Here is a 15,854-nt window from a genome sequence, read left to right on the forward strand (position 1 = left end):
TGGCAAGTACCGGATTTGGCGACAAAACCCCGTTTTTGGCTCAATTTCCATACAAAACGTCGAAATTTGGGCCAAATGTGGCCAAATTCGAGGCTTTCACCGACTCCTCTTAGATCCCTTGGCCATATTTTGTTGTATTCTGTCAGGCTGAGCAAAAAAATGCCCAAGGGCATCAAGCAATTCAGTGGTAAGTACCGAAATTTGCGACAAATGCACAGAAATGCTTAGAATTTGCTTGTAATGTCAATTCTGTGATTATTTCGTCAAATTGGAGCCTTTCACCGAGATTTCTTGGAGCCTTTGGACATTTTCTGTTGTAACCTATCAGGCTGAGCACGAAAATGACAAAGACAATCAACAGAGAGGCTGGCAAGTACCGGATTTGGCGACAAAACCCCGTTTTTGGCTCAATTTCCATACAAAACGTCGAAATTTGGGCCAAATGTGGCCAAATTCGAGGCTTTCACCGACTCCTCTTGGATTCCTTGGCCATATTTTGTTGTATCCTGTCAGGCTGAGCACGAAAATGACAAAGACAATCAACAGAGAGGCTGGCAAGTACCGGATTTGGCGACAAAACCCCGTTTTTGGCTCAATTTCCATACAAAACGTCGAAATTTGGGCCAAATGTGGCCAAATTCGAGGCTTTCACCGACTCCTCTTGGATCCCTTGGCCATATTTTGTTGTATTCTGTCAGGCTGAGCAAAAAAATGCCCAAGGGCATCAAGCAATTCAGTGGTAAGTACCGAAATTTGCGACAAATGCACAGAAATGCTTAGAATTTGCTTGTAATGTCAATTCTGTGATTATTTCGTCAAATTGGAGCCTTTCACCGAGATTTCTTGGAGCCTTTGGACATTTTCTGTTGTAACCTATCAGGCTGAGCACGAAATTGACAAAGACAATCAACAGAGAGGCTGGCAAGTACCGGATTTGGCGACAAAACCCCGTTTTTGGCTCAATTTCCATACAAAACGTCGAAATTTGGGCCAAATGTGGCCAAATTCGAGGCTTTCACCGACTCCTCTTGGATCCCTTGGCCATATTTTGTTGTATCCTGTCAGGCTGAGCACGAAAATGACAAAGACAATCAACAGAGAGGCTGGCAAGTACCGGATTTGGCGACAAAACCCCGTTTTTGGCTCAATTTCCATACAAAACGTCGAAATTTGGGCCAAATGTGGCCAAATTCGAGGCTTTCACCGACTCCTCTTGGATCCCTTGGCCATATTTTGTTGTATTCTGTCAGGCTGAGCAAAAAAATGTCCAAGGGCATCAAGCAATTCAGTGGTAAGTACCGAAATTTGCGACAAATGCACAGAAATGCTTAGAATTTGCTTGTAATGTCAATTCTGTGATTATTTCGTCAAATTGGAGCCTTTCACCGAGATTTCTTGGAACCTTTGGACATTTTCTGTTGTAACCTATCAGGCTGAGCACGAAAATGACAAAGACAATCAACAGAGAGGCTGGCAAGTACCAGATTTGGGTACAAAACCCCGTTTTTGGCTCAATTTCCATACAAAACGTCGAAATTTGGGCCAAATGTGGCCAAATTCGAGGCTTTCACCGACTCCTCTTGGATCCCTTGGCCATATATTGTTGTATCCTGTCAGGCTGAGCACGAAAATGACAAAGACAATCAACAGAGAGGCTGGCAAGTACCGGATTTGGCGACAAAACCCCGTTTTTGGCTCAATTTCCATACAAAACGTCGAAATTTGGGCCAAATGTGGCCAAATTCGAAGCTTTCACCGACTCCTCTTGGATCCCTAGGCCATATTTTGTTGTATCCTGTCAGGCTGAGCACGAAAATGACAAAGACAATCAACAGAGAGGCTGGCAAGTACCGGATTTGGCGACAAAACCCCGTTTTTGGCTCAATTTCCATACAAAACGTCGAAATTTGGGCCAAATGTGGCAAAATTCAAGGCTTTCACCGACTCCTCTTGGATCCCTTGGCCATATTTTGTTGTATCCTGTCAGGCTGAGCACGAAAATGACAAAGACAATCAACAGAGAGGCTGGCAAGTACCGGATTTGGCGACAAAACCCCGTTTTTGGCTCAATTTCCATACAAAACGTCGAAATTTGGGCCAAATGTGGCCTAATTCGAGGCTTTCACCGACTCCTCTTCGATCCCTTGGCCATATTTTGTTGTATTCTGTCAGGCTTAGCAAAAAAATGCCCAAGGGCATCAAGCAATTCAGTGGTAAGTACCGAAATTTGCGACAAATGCACAGAAATGCTTAGAATTTGCTTGTAATGTCAATTCTGTGATTATTTCGTCAAATTGGAGCCTTTCACCGAGATTTCTTGGAACCTTTGGACATTTTCTGTTGTAACCTATCAGGCTGAGCACGAAAATGACAAAGACAATCAACAGAGAGGCTGGCAAGTACCGGATTTGGCGACAAAACCCCGTTTTTGGCTCAATTTCCATACAAAACGTCGAAATTTGGGCCAAATGTGGCCAAATTCGAAGCTTTCACCGACTCCTCTTGGATCCCTTGGCCATATTTTGTAGTATCCTGTCAGGCTGAGCACGAAAATGACAAAGACAATCAACAGAGAAGCTGGCAAGTACCGGATTTGGCGACAAAACCCCGTTTTTGGCTCAATTTCCATACAAAACGTCGAAATTTGGGCCAAATGTGGCCAAAATCGAGGCTTTCACCGACTCCTCTTGGATCCCTTGGCCATATTTTGTTGTATCCTGTCAGGCTGAGCACGAAAATGACAAAGACAATCAACAGAGAGGCTGGCAAGTACCGGATTTGGCAACAAAACCCCGTTTTTGGCTCAATTTCCATACAAAACGTCGAAATTTGGGCCAAATGTGGCCAAATTCGAGGCTTTCACCGACTCCTCTTAGATCCCTTGGCCATATTTTGTTGTATCCTGTTAGGCTGAGCACGAAAATGACAAAGACAATCAACAGAGAGGCTGGCAAGTACCGGATTTGGCGACAAAACCCCGTTTTTGGCTCAATTTCCATACAAAACGTCGAAATTTGGGCGAAATGTGGCCAAATTCGAGGCTTTCACCGACTCCTCTTGGATCCCTTGGCCATATTTTGTTGTATTCTGTCAGGCTGAGCAAAAAAATGCCCAAGGGCATCAAGCAATTCAGTGGTAAGTACCGAAATTTGCGACAAATGCACAGAAATGCTTAGAATTTGCTTGTAATGTCAATTCTGTGATTATTTCGTCAAATTGGAGCCTTTCACCAAGATTTCTTGGAGCCTTTGGACATTTTCTGTTGTAACCTATCAGGCTGAGCACGAAAATGACAAAGACAATCAACAGAGAGGCTGGCAAGTACCGGATTTGGCGACAAAACCCCGTTTTTGGCTCAATTTCCATACAAAACGTCGAAATTTGGGCCAAATGTGGCCAAATTCGAGGCTTTCACCGACTCCTCTTGGATCCCTTGGCCATATTTTGTTGTATCCTGTCAGGCTGAGCACGAAAATGACAAAGACAATCAACAGAGAGGCTGGCAAGTACCGGATTTGGCGACAAAACCCCGTTTTTGGCTCAATTTCCATACAAAACGTCGAAATTTGGGCCAAATGTGGCCAAATTCGAGGCTTTCACCGACTCCTCTTGGATCCCTTGGCCATATTTTGTTGTATCCTGTCAGGCTGAGCACGAAAATGACAAAGACAATCAACAGAGAGGCTGGCAAGTACCGGATTTGGCGACAAAACCCCGTTTTTGGCTCAATTTCCATACAAAACGTCGAAATTTGGGCCAAATGTGGCCAAATTCGAAGCTTTCACCGACTCCTCTTGGATCCCTTGGCCATATTTTGTTGTATCCTGTCAGGCTGAGCACGAAAATGACAAAGACAATCAACAGAGAGGCTGGCAAGTACCGGATTTGGCGACAAAACCCCGTTTTTGGCTCAATTTCCATACAAAACGTCGAAATTTGGGCCAAATGTGGCCAAATTCGAGGTTTTCACCGACTCCTCTTGGATCCCTTGGCCATATTTTGTTGTATTCTGTCAGGCTGAGCAAAAAAATGCCCAAGGGCATCAAGCAATTCAGTGGTAAGTACCGAAATTTGCGACAAATGCACAGAAATGCTTGGAATTTGCTTGTAATGTCAATTCTGTGATTATTTCGTCAAATTGGAGCCTTTCACCGAGATTTCTTGGAGCCTTTGGACATTTTCTGTTGTAACCTATCAGGCTGAGCACGAAAATGACAAAGACAATCAACAGAGAGGCTGGCAAGTACCGGATTTGGCGACAAAACCCCGTTTTTGGCTCAATTTCCATACAAAACGTCGAAATTTGGGCCAAATGTGGCCAAATTCGAGGCTTTCACCGACTCCTCTTGGATCCCTTGGCCATATTTTGTTGTATTCTGTCAGGCTGAGCAAAAAAATGCCCAAGGGCATCAAGCAATTCAGTGGTAAGTACCGAAATTTGCGACAAATGCACAGAAATGCTTAGAATTTGCTTGTAATGTCAATTCTGTGATTATTTCGTCAAATTGGAGCCTTTCACCGAGATTTCTTGGAGCCTTTGGACATTTTCTGTTGTAACCTATCAGGCTGAGCACGAAAATGACAAAGACAATCAACAGAGAGGCTGGCAAGTACCGGATTTGGCGACAAAACCCCGTTTTTGGCTCAATTTCCATACAAAACGTCGAAATTTGGGCCAAATTTGGCCAAATTCGAGGCTTTCACCGACTCCTCTTGGATCCCTTGGCCATATTTTGTTGCATTCTGTCAGGCTGAGCAAAAAAATGCCCAAGGGCATCAAGCAATTCAGTGGTAAGTACCGAAATTTGCGACAAATGCACAGAAATGCTTGGAATTTGCTTGTAATGTCAATTCTGTGATTATTTCGTCAAATTGGAGCCTTTCACCGAGATTTCTTGGAGCCTTTGGACATTTTCTGTTGTAACCTATCAGGCTGAGCACGAAAATGACAAAGACAATCAACAGAGAGGCTGGCAAGTACCGGATTTGGCGACAAAACCCCGTTTTTGGCTCAATTTCCATACAAAACGTCGAAATTTGGGCCAAATGTGGCCTAATTCGAGGCTTTCACCGACTCCTCTTGGATCCCTTGGCCATATTTTGTTGTATCCTGTCAGGCTGAGCACGAAAATGACAAAGACAATCAACAGAGAGGCTGGCAAGTACCGGATTTGGCGACAAAACCCCGTTTTTGGCTCAATTTCCATACAAAACGTCGAAATTTGGGCCAAATGTGGCCAAATTCGAGGCTTTCACCGACTCCTCTTGGATCCCTTGGCCATATTTTGTTGTATCCTGTCAGGCTGAGCACGAAAATGACAAAGACAATCAACAGAGAGGCTGGCAAGTACCGGATTTGGCGACAAAACCCCGTTTTTGGCTCAATTTCCATACAAAACGTCGAAGTTTGGGCCAAATGTGGCCAAATTCGAGGCTTTCACCGACTCCTCTTGGATCCCTTGGCCATATTTTGTTGTATCCTGTCAGGCTGAGAACGAAAATGACAAAGACAATCAACAGAGAGGCTGGCAAGTACCGGATTTGGCGACAAAACCCCGTTTTTGGCTCAATTTCCATACAAAACGTCGAAATTTGGGCCAAATGTGGCCAAATTCGAGGCTTTCACCGACTCCTCTTGGATCCCTTGGCCATATTTTGTTGTATTCTGTCAGGCTGAGCAAAAAAATGCCCAAGGGCATCAAGCAATTCAGTGGTAAGTACCGAAGTTTGCGACAAATGCACAGAAATGCTTAGAATTTGCTTGTAATGTCAATTCTGTGATTATTTCGTCAAATTGGAGCCTTTCACCGAGATTTCTTGGAGCCTTTGGACATTTTCTGTTGTAACCTATCAGGCTGAGCACGAAAATGACAAAGACAATCAACAGAGAGGCTGGCAAGTACCGGATTTGGCGACAAAACCCCGTTTTTGGCTCAATTTCCATACAAAACGTCGAAATTTGGGCCAAATGTGGCCAAATTCGAGGCTTTCACCGACTCCTCTTGGATCCCTTGGCCATATTTTGTTGTATCCTGTCAGGCTGAGCACGAAAATGACAAAGACAATCAACAGAGAGGCTGGCAAGTACCGGATTTGGCGACAAAACCCCGTTTTTGGCTCAATTTCCATACAAAACGTCGAAATTTGGGCCAAATGTGGCCAAATTCGAGGCTTTCACCGACTCCTCTTGGATCCCTTGGCCATATTTTGTTGTATTCTGTCAGGCTGAGCAAAAAAATGCCCAAGGGCATCAAGCAATTCAGTGGTAAGTACCGAAATTTGCGACAAATGCACAGAAATGCTTAGAATTTGCTTGTAATGTCAATTCTGTGATTATTTCGTCAAATTGGAGCCTTTCACCGAGATTTCTTGGAGCCTTTGGACATTTTCTGTTGTAACCTATCAGGCTGAGCACGAAAATGACAAAGACAATCAACAGAGAGGCTGGCAAGTACCGGATTTGGCGACAAAACCCCGTTTTTGGCTCAATTTCCATACAAAACGTCGAAATTTGGGCCAAATGTGGCCAAATTCGAGGCTTTCACCGACTCCTCTTGGATCCCTTGGCCATATTTTGTTGTATCCTGTCAGGCTGAGCACGAAAATGACAAAGACAATCAACAGAGAGGCTGGCAAGTACCGGATTTGGCGACAAAACCCCGTTTTTGGCTCAATTTCCATACAAAACGTCGAAATTTGGGCCAAATGTGGCCAAATTCGAGGCTTTCACCGACTCCTCTTGGATCCCTTGGCCATATTTTGTTGTATCCTGTCAGGCTGAGCACGAAAATGACAAAGACAATCAACAGAGAGGCTGGCAAGTACCGGATTTGGCGACAAAACCCCGTTTTTGGCTCAATTTCCATACAAAACGTCGAAATTTGGGCCAAATGTGGTTAAATTCGCGGCTTTCACCGACTCCTCTCGGATCCCTTGGCCATATTTTGTTGTATTCTGTCAGGCTGAGCAAAAAAATGCCCAAGGGCATCAAGCAATTCAGTGGTAAGTACCGAAATTTGCGACAAATGCACAGAAATGCTTAGAATTTGCTTGTAATGTCAATTCTGTGATTATTTCGTCAAATTGGAGCCTTTCACCGAGATTTCTTGGAGCCTTTGGACATTTTCTGTTGTAACCTATCAGGCTGAGCACGAAAATGACAAAGACAATCAACAGAGAGGCTGGCAAGTACCGGATTTGGCGACAAAACCCCGTTTTTGGCTCAATTTCCATACAAAACGTCGAAATTTGGGCCAAATGTGGCCAAATTCGAGGCTTTCACCGACTCCTCTTGGATCCCTTGGCCATATTTTGTTGTATCCTGTCAGGCTGAGCACGAAAATGACAAAGACAATCAACAGAGAGGCTGGCAAGTACCGGATTTGGCGACAAAACCCCGTTTTTGGCTCAATTTCCATACAAAACGTCGAAATTTGGGCCAAATGTGGCCAAATTCGAGGCTTTCACCGACTCCTCTTGGATCCCTTGGCCATATTTTGTTGTATTCTGTCAGGCTGAGCAAAAAAATGCCCAAGGGCATCAAGCAATTCAGTGGTAAGTACCGAAATTTGCGACAAATGCACAGAAATGCTTAGAATTTGCTTGTAATGTCAATTCTGTGATTATTTCGTCAAATTGGAGCCTTTCACCGAGATTTCTTGGAGCCTTTGGACATTTTCTGTTGTAACCTATCAGGCTGAGCACGAAAATGACAAAGACAATCAACAGAGAGGCTGGCAAGTACCGGATTTGGCGACAAAACCCCGTTTTTGGCTCAATTTCCATACAAAACGTCGAAATTTGGGCCAAATGTGGCCAAATTCGAGACTTTCACCGACTCCTCTTGGATCCCTTGGCCATATTTTGTTGTATTCTGTCAGGCTGAGCAAAAAAATGCCCAAGGGCATCAAGCAATTCAGTGGTAAGTACCGAAATTTGCGACAAATGCACAGAAATGCTTAGAATTTGCTTGTAATGTCAATTCTGTGATTATTTCGTCAAATTGGAGCCTTTCACCGAGATTTCTTGGAGCCTTTGGACATTTTCTGTTGTAACCTATCAGGCTGAGCACGAAAATGACAAAGACAATCAACAGAGAGGCTGGCAAGTACCGGATTTGGCGACAAAACCCCGTTTTTGGCTCAATTTCCATATAAAACGTCGAAATTTGGGCCAAATGTGGCCAAATTCGAGGCTTTCACCGACTCCTCTTGGATCCCTTGGCCATATTTTGTTGTATTCTGTCAGGCTGAGCAAAAAAATGCCCAAGGGCATCAAGCAATTCAGTGGTAAGTACCGAAATTTGCGACAAATGCACAGAAATGCTTAGAATTTGCTTGTAATGTCAATTCTGTGATTATTTCGTCAAATTTGAGCCTTTCACCGAGATTTCTTGGAGCCTTTGGACATTTTCTGTTGTAACCTATCAGGCTGAGCACGAAAATGACAAAGACAATCAACAGAGAGGCTGGCAAGTACCGGATTTGGCGACAAAACCCCGTTTTTGGCTCAATTTCCATACAAAACGTCGAAATTTGGGCCAAATGTGGCCAAATTCGAGGCTTTCACCGACTCCTCTTGGATCCCTTGGCCATATTTTGTTGTATCCTGTCGGGCTGAGCACGAAAATGACAAAGACAATCAACAGAGAGGCTGGCAAGTACCGGATTTGGCGACAAAACCCCGTTTTTGGCTCAATTTCCATACAAAACGTCGAAATTTGGGCCAAATGTGGCCAAATTCGAGGCTTTCACCGACTCCTCTTGGATCCCTTGGCCATATTTTGTTGTATTCTGTCAGGCTGAGCAAAAAAATGCCCAAGGGCATCAAGCAATTCAGTGGTAAGTACCGAAATTTGCGACAAATGCACAGAAATGCTTAGAATTTGCTTGTAATGTCAATTCTGTGATTATTTCGTCAAATTGGAGCCTTTCACCGAGATTTCTTGGAGCCTTTGGACATTTTCTGTTGTAACCTATCAGGCTGAGCACGAAAATGACAAAGACAATCAACAGAGAGGCTGGCAAGTACCGGATTTGGCGACAAAACCCCGTTTTTGGCTCAATTTCCATACAAAACGTTGAAATTTGGGCCAAATGTGGCCAAATTCGAGGCTTTCACCGACTCCTCTTGGATCCCTTGGCCATATTTTGTTGTATCCTGTCAGGCTGAGAACGAAAATGACAAGCACAATCAACAGAGAGGCTGGCAAGTACCGGATTTGGCGACAAAACCCCGTTTTTGGCTCAATTTCCATACAAAACGTCGAAATTTGGGCCAAATGTGGCCAAATTCGAGGCTTTCACCGACTCCTCTTAGATCCCTTGGCCATATTTTGTTGTATTCTGTCAGGCTGAGCAAAAAAATGCCCAAGGGCATCAAGCAATTCAGTGGTAAGTACCGAAATTTGCGACAAATGCACAGAAATGCTTAGAATTTGCTTGTAATGTCAATTCTGTGATTATTTCGTCAAATTGGAGCCTTTCACCGAGATTTCTTGGACCCTTTGGACATTTTCTGTTGTAACCTATCAGGCTGAGCACGAAAATGACAAAGACAATCAACAGAGAGGCTGGCAAGTACCGGATTTGGCGACAAAACCCCGTTTTTGGCTCAATTTCCATACAAAACGTCGAAATTTGGGCCAAATGTGGCCAAATTCGAGGCTTTCACCGACTCCTCTTGGATCCCTTGGCCATATTTTGTTGTATCCTGTCAGGCTGAGCACGAAAATGACAAAGACAATCAACAGAGAGGCTGGCAAGTACCGGATTTGGCGACAAAACCCCGTTTTTGGCTCAATTTCCATACAAAACGTCGAAATTTGGGCCAAATGTGGCCAAATTCGAGGCTTTCACCAACTCCTCTTGGATCCCTTGGCCATATTTTGTTGTATCCTGTCAGGCTGAGCACGAAAATGACAAAGACAATCAACAGAGAGGCTGGCAAGTACCGGATTTGGCGACAAAACCCCGTTTTTGGCTCAATTTCCATACAAAACGTCGAAATTTGGGCCAAATGTGGCCAAATTCGAGGCTTTCACCGACTCCTCTTGGATCCCTTGGCCATATTTTGTTGTATTCTGTCAGGCTGAGCAAAAAAATGCCCAAGGGCATCAAGCAATTCAGTGGTAAGTACCGAAATTTGCGACAAATGCACAGAAATGCTTAGAATTTGCTTGTAATGTCAATTCTGTGATTATTTCGTCAAATTGGAGCCTTTCACCGAGATTTCTTGGACCCTTTGGACATTTTCTGTTGTAACCTATCAGACTGAGCACGAAAATGACAAAGACAATCAACAGAGAGGCTGGCAAGTACCGGATTTGGCGACAAAACCCCGTTTTTGGCTCAATTTCCATACAAAACGTCGAAATTTGGGCCAAATGTGGCCAAATTCGAGGCTTTCACCGACTCCTCTTGGATCCCTTGGCCATATTTTGTTGTATCCTGTCAGGCTGAGCACGAAAATGACAAAGACAATCAACAGAGAGGCTGGCAAGTACCGGATTTGGCGACAAAACCCCGTTTTTGGCTCAATTTCCATACAAAACGTCGAAATTTGGGCCAAATGTGGCCAAATTCGAGGCTTTCACCGACTCCTCTTAGATCCCTTGGCCATATTTTGTTGTATCCTGTCAGGCTGAGCACGAAAATGACAAAGACAATCAACAGAGAGGCTGGCAAGTACCGGATTTGGCGACAAAACCCCGTTTTTGGCTCAATTTCCATACAAAACGTCGAAATTTGGGCCAAATGTGGCCAAATTCGAGGCTTTCACCGACTCCTCTTGGATCCCTTGGCCATATTTTGTTGTATTCTGTCAGGCTGAGCAACAAAATGCCCAAGGGCATCAAGCAATTCAGTGGTAAGTACCGAAATTTGCGACAAATGCACAGAAATGCTTAGAATTTGCTTGTAATGTCAATTCTGTGATTATTTCGTCAAATTGGAGCCTTTCACCGAGATTTCTTGGAGCCTTTGGACATTTTCTGTTGTAACCTATCAGGCTGAGCACGAAAATGACAAAGACAATCAACAGAGAGGCTGGCAAGTACCGGATTTGGCGACAAAACCCCGTTTTTGGCTCAATTTCCATACAAAACGTCGAAATTTGGGCCAAATGTGGCCAAATTCGAGGCTTTCACGGACTCCTCTTGGATTCCTTGGCCATATTTTGTTGTATCCTGTCAGGCTGAGCACGAAAATGACAAAGACAATCAACAGAGAGGCTGGCAAGTACCGGATTTGGCGACAAAACCCCGTTTTTGGCTCAATTTCCATACAAAACGTCGAAATTTTGGCCAAATGTGACCAAATTCGAGGCTTTCACCGACTCCTCTTGGATCCCTTGGCCATATTTTGTTGTATTCTGTCAGGCTGAGCAAAAAAATGCCCAAGGGCATCAAGCAATTCAGTGGTAAGTACCGAAATTTGCGACAAATGCACAGAAATGCTTAGAATTTGCTTGTAATGTCAATTCTGTGATTATTTCGTCAAATTGGAGCCTTTCACCGAGATTTCTTGGAGCCTTTGGACATTTTCTGTTGTAACCTATCAGGCTGAGCACGAAAATGACAAAGACAATCAACAGAGAGGCTGGCAAGTACCGGATTTGGCGACAAAACCCCGTTTTTGGCTCAATTTCCATACAAAACGTCGAAATTTGGGCCAAATGTGGCCAAATTCGAGGCTTTCACCGACTCCTCTTGGATCCCTTGGCCATATTTTGTTGTATCCTGTCAGGCTGAGCACGAAAATGACAAAGACAATCAACAGAGAGGCTGGCAAGTACCGGATTTGGCGACAAAACCCCGTTTTTGGCTCAATTTCCATACAAAACGTCGAAATTTGGGCCAAATGTGGCCAAATTCGAGGCTTTCACCGACTCCTCTTGGATCCCTTGGCCATATTTTGTTGTATTCTGTCAGGCTGAGCAAAAAAATGTCCAAGGGCATCAAGCAATTCAGTGGTAAGTACCGAAATTTGCGACAAATGCACAGAAATGCTTAGAATTTGCTTGTAATGTCAATTCTGTGATTATTTCGTCAAATTGGAGCCTTTCACCGAGATTTCTTGGAACCTTTGGACATTTTCTGTTGTAACCTATCAGGCTGAGCACGAAAATGACAAAGACAATCAACAGAGAGGCTGGCAAGTACCAGATTTGGCGACAAAACCCCGTTTTTGGCTCAATTTCCATACAAAACGTCGAAATTTGGGCCAAATGTGGCCAAATTCGAGGCTTTCACCGACTCCTCTTGGATCCCTTGGCCATATATTGTTGTATCCTGTCAGGCTGAGCACGAAAATGACAAAGACAATCAACAGAGAGGCTGGCAAGTACCGGATTTGGCGACAAAACCCCGTTTTTGGCTCAATTTCCATACAAAACGTCGAAATTTGGGCCAAATGTGGCCAAATTCGAAGCTTTCACCGACTCCTCTTGGATCCCTAGGCCATATTTTGTTGTATCCTGTCAGGCTGAGCACGAAAATGACAAAGACAATCAACAGAGAGGCTGGCAAGTACCGGATTTGGCGACAAAACCCCGTTTTTGGCTCAATTTCCATACAAAACGTCGAAATTTGGGCCAAATGTGGCCAAATTCGAGGCTTTCACCGACTCCTCTTGGATCCCTTGGCCATATTTTGTTGTATTCTGTCAGGCTTAGCAAAAAAATTCCCAAGGGCATCAAGCAAATCAGTGGTAAGTACCGAAATTTGCGACAAATGCACAGAAATGCTTAGAATTTGCTTGTAATGTCAATTCTGTGATTATTTCGTCAAATTGGAGCCTTTCACCGAGATTTCTTGGAACCTTTGGACATTTTCTGTTGTAACCTATCAGGCTGAGCACGAAAATGACAAAGACAATCAACAGAGAGGCTGGCAAGTACCGGATTTGGCGACAAAACCCCGTTTTTGGCTCAATTTCCATACAAAACGTCGAAATTTGGGCCAAATGTGGCCAAATTCGAGGCTTTCACCGACTCCTCTTGGATCCCTTGGCCATATTTTGTTGTATCCTGTCAGGCTGAGCACGAAAATGACAAAGACAATCAACAGAGAGGCTGGCAAGTACCGGATTTGGCAACAAAACCCCGTTTTTGGCTCAATTTCCATACAAAACGTCGAAATTTGGGCCAAATGTGGCCAAATTCGAGGCTTTCACCGACTCCTCTTAGATCCCTTGGCCATATTTTGTTGTATCCTGTTAGGCTGAGCACGAAAATGACAAAGACAATCAACAGAGAGGCTGGCAAGTACCGGATTTGGCGACAAAACCCCGTTTTTGGCTCAATTTCCATACAAAACGTCGAATTTTGGGCCAAATGTGGCCAAATTCGAGGCTTTCACCGACTCCTCTTGGATCCCTTGGCCATATTTTGTTGTATTCTGTCAGGCTGAGCAAAAAAATGCCCAAGGGCATCAAGCAATTCAGTGGTAAGTACCGAAAATTGCGACAAATGCACAGAAATGCTTAGAATTTGCTTGTAATGTCAATTCTGTGATTATTTCGTCAAATTGGAGCCTTTCACCAAGATTTCTTGGAGCCTTTGGACATTTTCTGTTGTAACCTATCAGGCTGAGCACGAAAATGACAAAGACAATCAACAGAGAGGCTGGCAAGTACCGGATTTGGCGACAAAACCCCGTTTTTGGCTCAATTTCCATACAAAACGTCGAAATTTGGGCCAAATGTGGCCAAATTCGAGGCTTTCACCGACTCCTCATGGATCCCTTGGCCATATTTTGTTGTATCCTGTCAGGCTGAGCACGAAAATGACAAAGACAATCAACAGAGAGGCTGGCAAGTACCGGATTTGGCGACAAAACCCCGTTTTTGGCTCAATTTCCATACAAAACGTCGAAATTTGGGCCAAATGTGGCCAAATTCGAGGCTTTCACCGACTCCTCTTGGATTCCTTGGCCATATTTTGTTGTATCCTGTCAAACTGAGCACGAAAATGACAAAGACAATCAACAGAGAGGCTGGCAAGTACCGGATTTGGCGACAAAACCCCGTTTTTGGCTCAATTTCCATACAAAACGTCGAAATTTGGGCCAAATGTGGCCAAATTCGAGGCTTTCACCGACTCCTCTTGGATCCCTTGGCCATATTTTGTTGTATCCTGTCAGGCTGAGCACGAAAATGACAAAGACAATCAACAGAGAGGCTGGCAAGTACCGGATTTGGCGACAAAACCCCGTTTTTGGCTCAATTTCCATACAAAACGTCGAAATTTGGGCCAAATGTGGCCAAATTCGAGGCTTTCACCGACTCCTCTTGGATCCCTTGGCCATATTTTGTTGTATCCTGTCAGGCTGAGCACGAAAATGACAAAGACAATCAACAGAGAGGCTGGCAAGTACCGGATTTGGCGACAAAACCCCGTTTTTGGCTCAATTTCCATACAAAACGTCGAAATTTGGGCCAAATGTGGCCAAATTCGAGGCTTTCACCGACTCCTCTTGGATCCCTTGGCCATATTTTGTTGTATCCTGTCAGGCTGAGCAAAAAAATGCCCAAGGGCATCAAGCAATTCAGTGGTAAGTAACGAAATTTGCGACAAATGCACAGAAATGCTTAGAATTTGCTTGTAATGTCAATTCTGTGATTATTTCGTCAAATTGGAGCCTTTCACCAAGATTTCTTGGAGCCTTTGGACATTTTCTGTTGTAACCTATCAGGCTGAGCACGAAAATGACAAAGACAATCAACAGAGAGGCTGGCAAGTACCGGATTTGGCGACAAAACCCCGTTTTTGGCTCAATTTCCATACAAAACGTCGAAATTTGGGCCAAATGTGGCCAAATTCGAGGCTTTCACCGACTCCTCTTGGATCCCTTGGCATTATTTTGTTGTATTCTGTCAGGCTGAGCAAAAAAATGCCCAAGGGCATCAAGCAATTCAGTGGTAAGTACCGAAATTTGCGACAAATGCACAGAAATGCTTAGAATTTGCTTGTAATGTCAATTCTGTGATTATTTCGTCAAATTGGAGCCTTTCACCGAGATTTCTTGGAGCCTTTGGACATTTTCTGTTGTAACCTATCAGGCTGAGCACGAAAATGACAAAGACAATCAACAGAGAGGCTGGCAAGTACCGGATTTGGCGACAAAACCCCGTTTTTGGCTCAATTTCCATACAAAACGTCGAAATTTGGGCCAAATGTGGCCAAATTCGAGGCTTTCACCGACTCCTCTTGGATCCCTTGGCCATATTTTGTTGCATTCTGTCAGGCTGAGCAAAAAAATGCCCAAGGGCATCAAGCAATTCAGTGGTAAGTACCGAAATTTGCGACAAATGCACAGAAATGCTTAGAATTTGCTTGTAATGTCAATTCTGTGATTATTTCGTCAAATTGGAGCCTTTCACCGAGATTTCTTGGAACCTTTGGACATTTTCTGTTGTAACCTATCAGGCTGAGCACGAAAATGACAAAGACAATCAACAGAGAGGCTGGCAAGTACCGGATTTGGCGACAAAACCCCGTTTTTGGCTCAATTTCCATACAAAACGTCGAAATTTGGGCCAAATGTGGCCAAATTCGAGGCTTTCACCGACTCCTCTTGGATCCCTTGGCCATATTTTGTTGTATCCTGTCAGGCTGAGCACGAAAATGACAAAGACAATCAACAGAGAGGCTGGCAAGTACCGGATTTGGCGACAAAACCCCGTTTTTGGCTCAATTTCCATACAAAACGTCGAAATTTGGGCCAAATGTGGCCAAATTCGAGGCTTTCACCGACTCCTCTTGGATCCCTTGGCCATATTTTGTTGTATCCTGTCAGGCTGAGCACGAAAATGACAAAGACAATCAACAGAGAGGCTGGCAAGTACCGGATTTGG

The sequence above is a fragment of the Hydra viridissima genome, unplaced genomic scaffold (genome assembly GCF_058129835.1).
Source record: "Hydra viridissima isolate aposymbiotic clone 2 unplaced genomic scaffold, HvirCarnegie_v1 scaffold_6, whole genome shotgun sequence".
Lineage (NCBI taxonomy): Eukaryota > Metazoa > Cnidaria > Hydrozoa > Anthoathecata > Hydridae > Hydra > Hydra viridissima.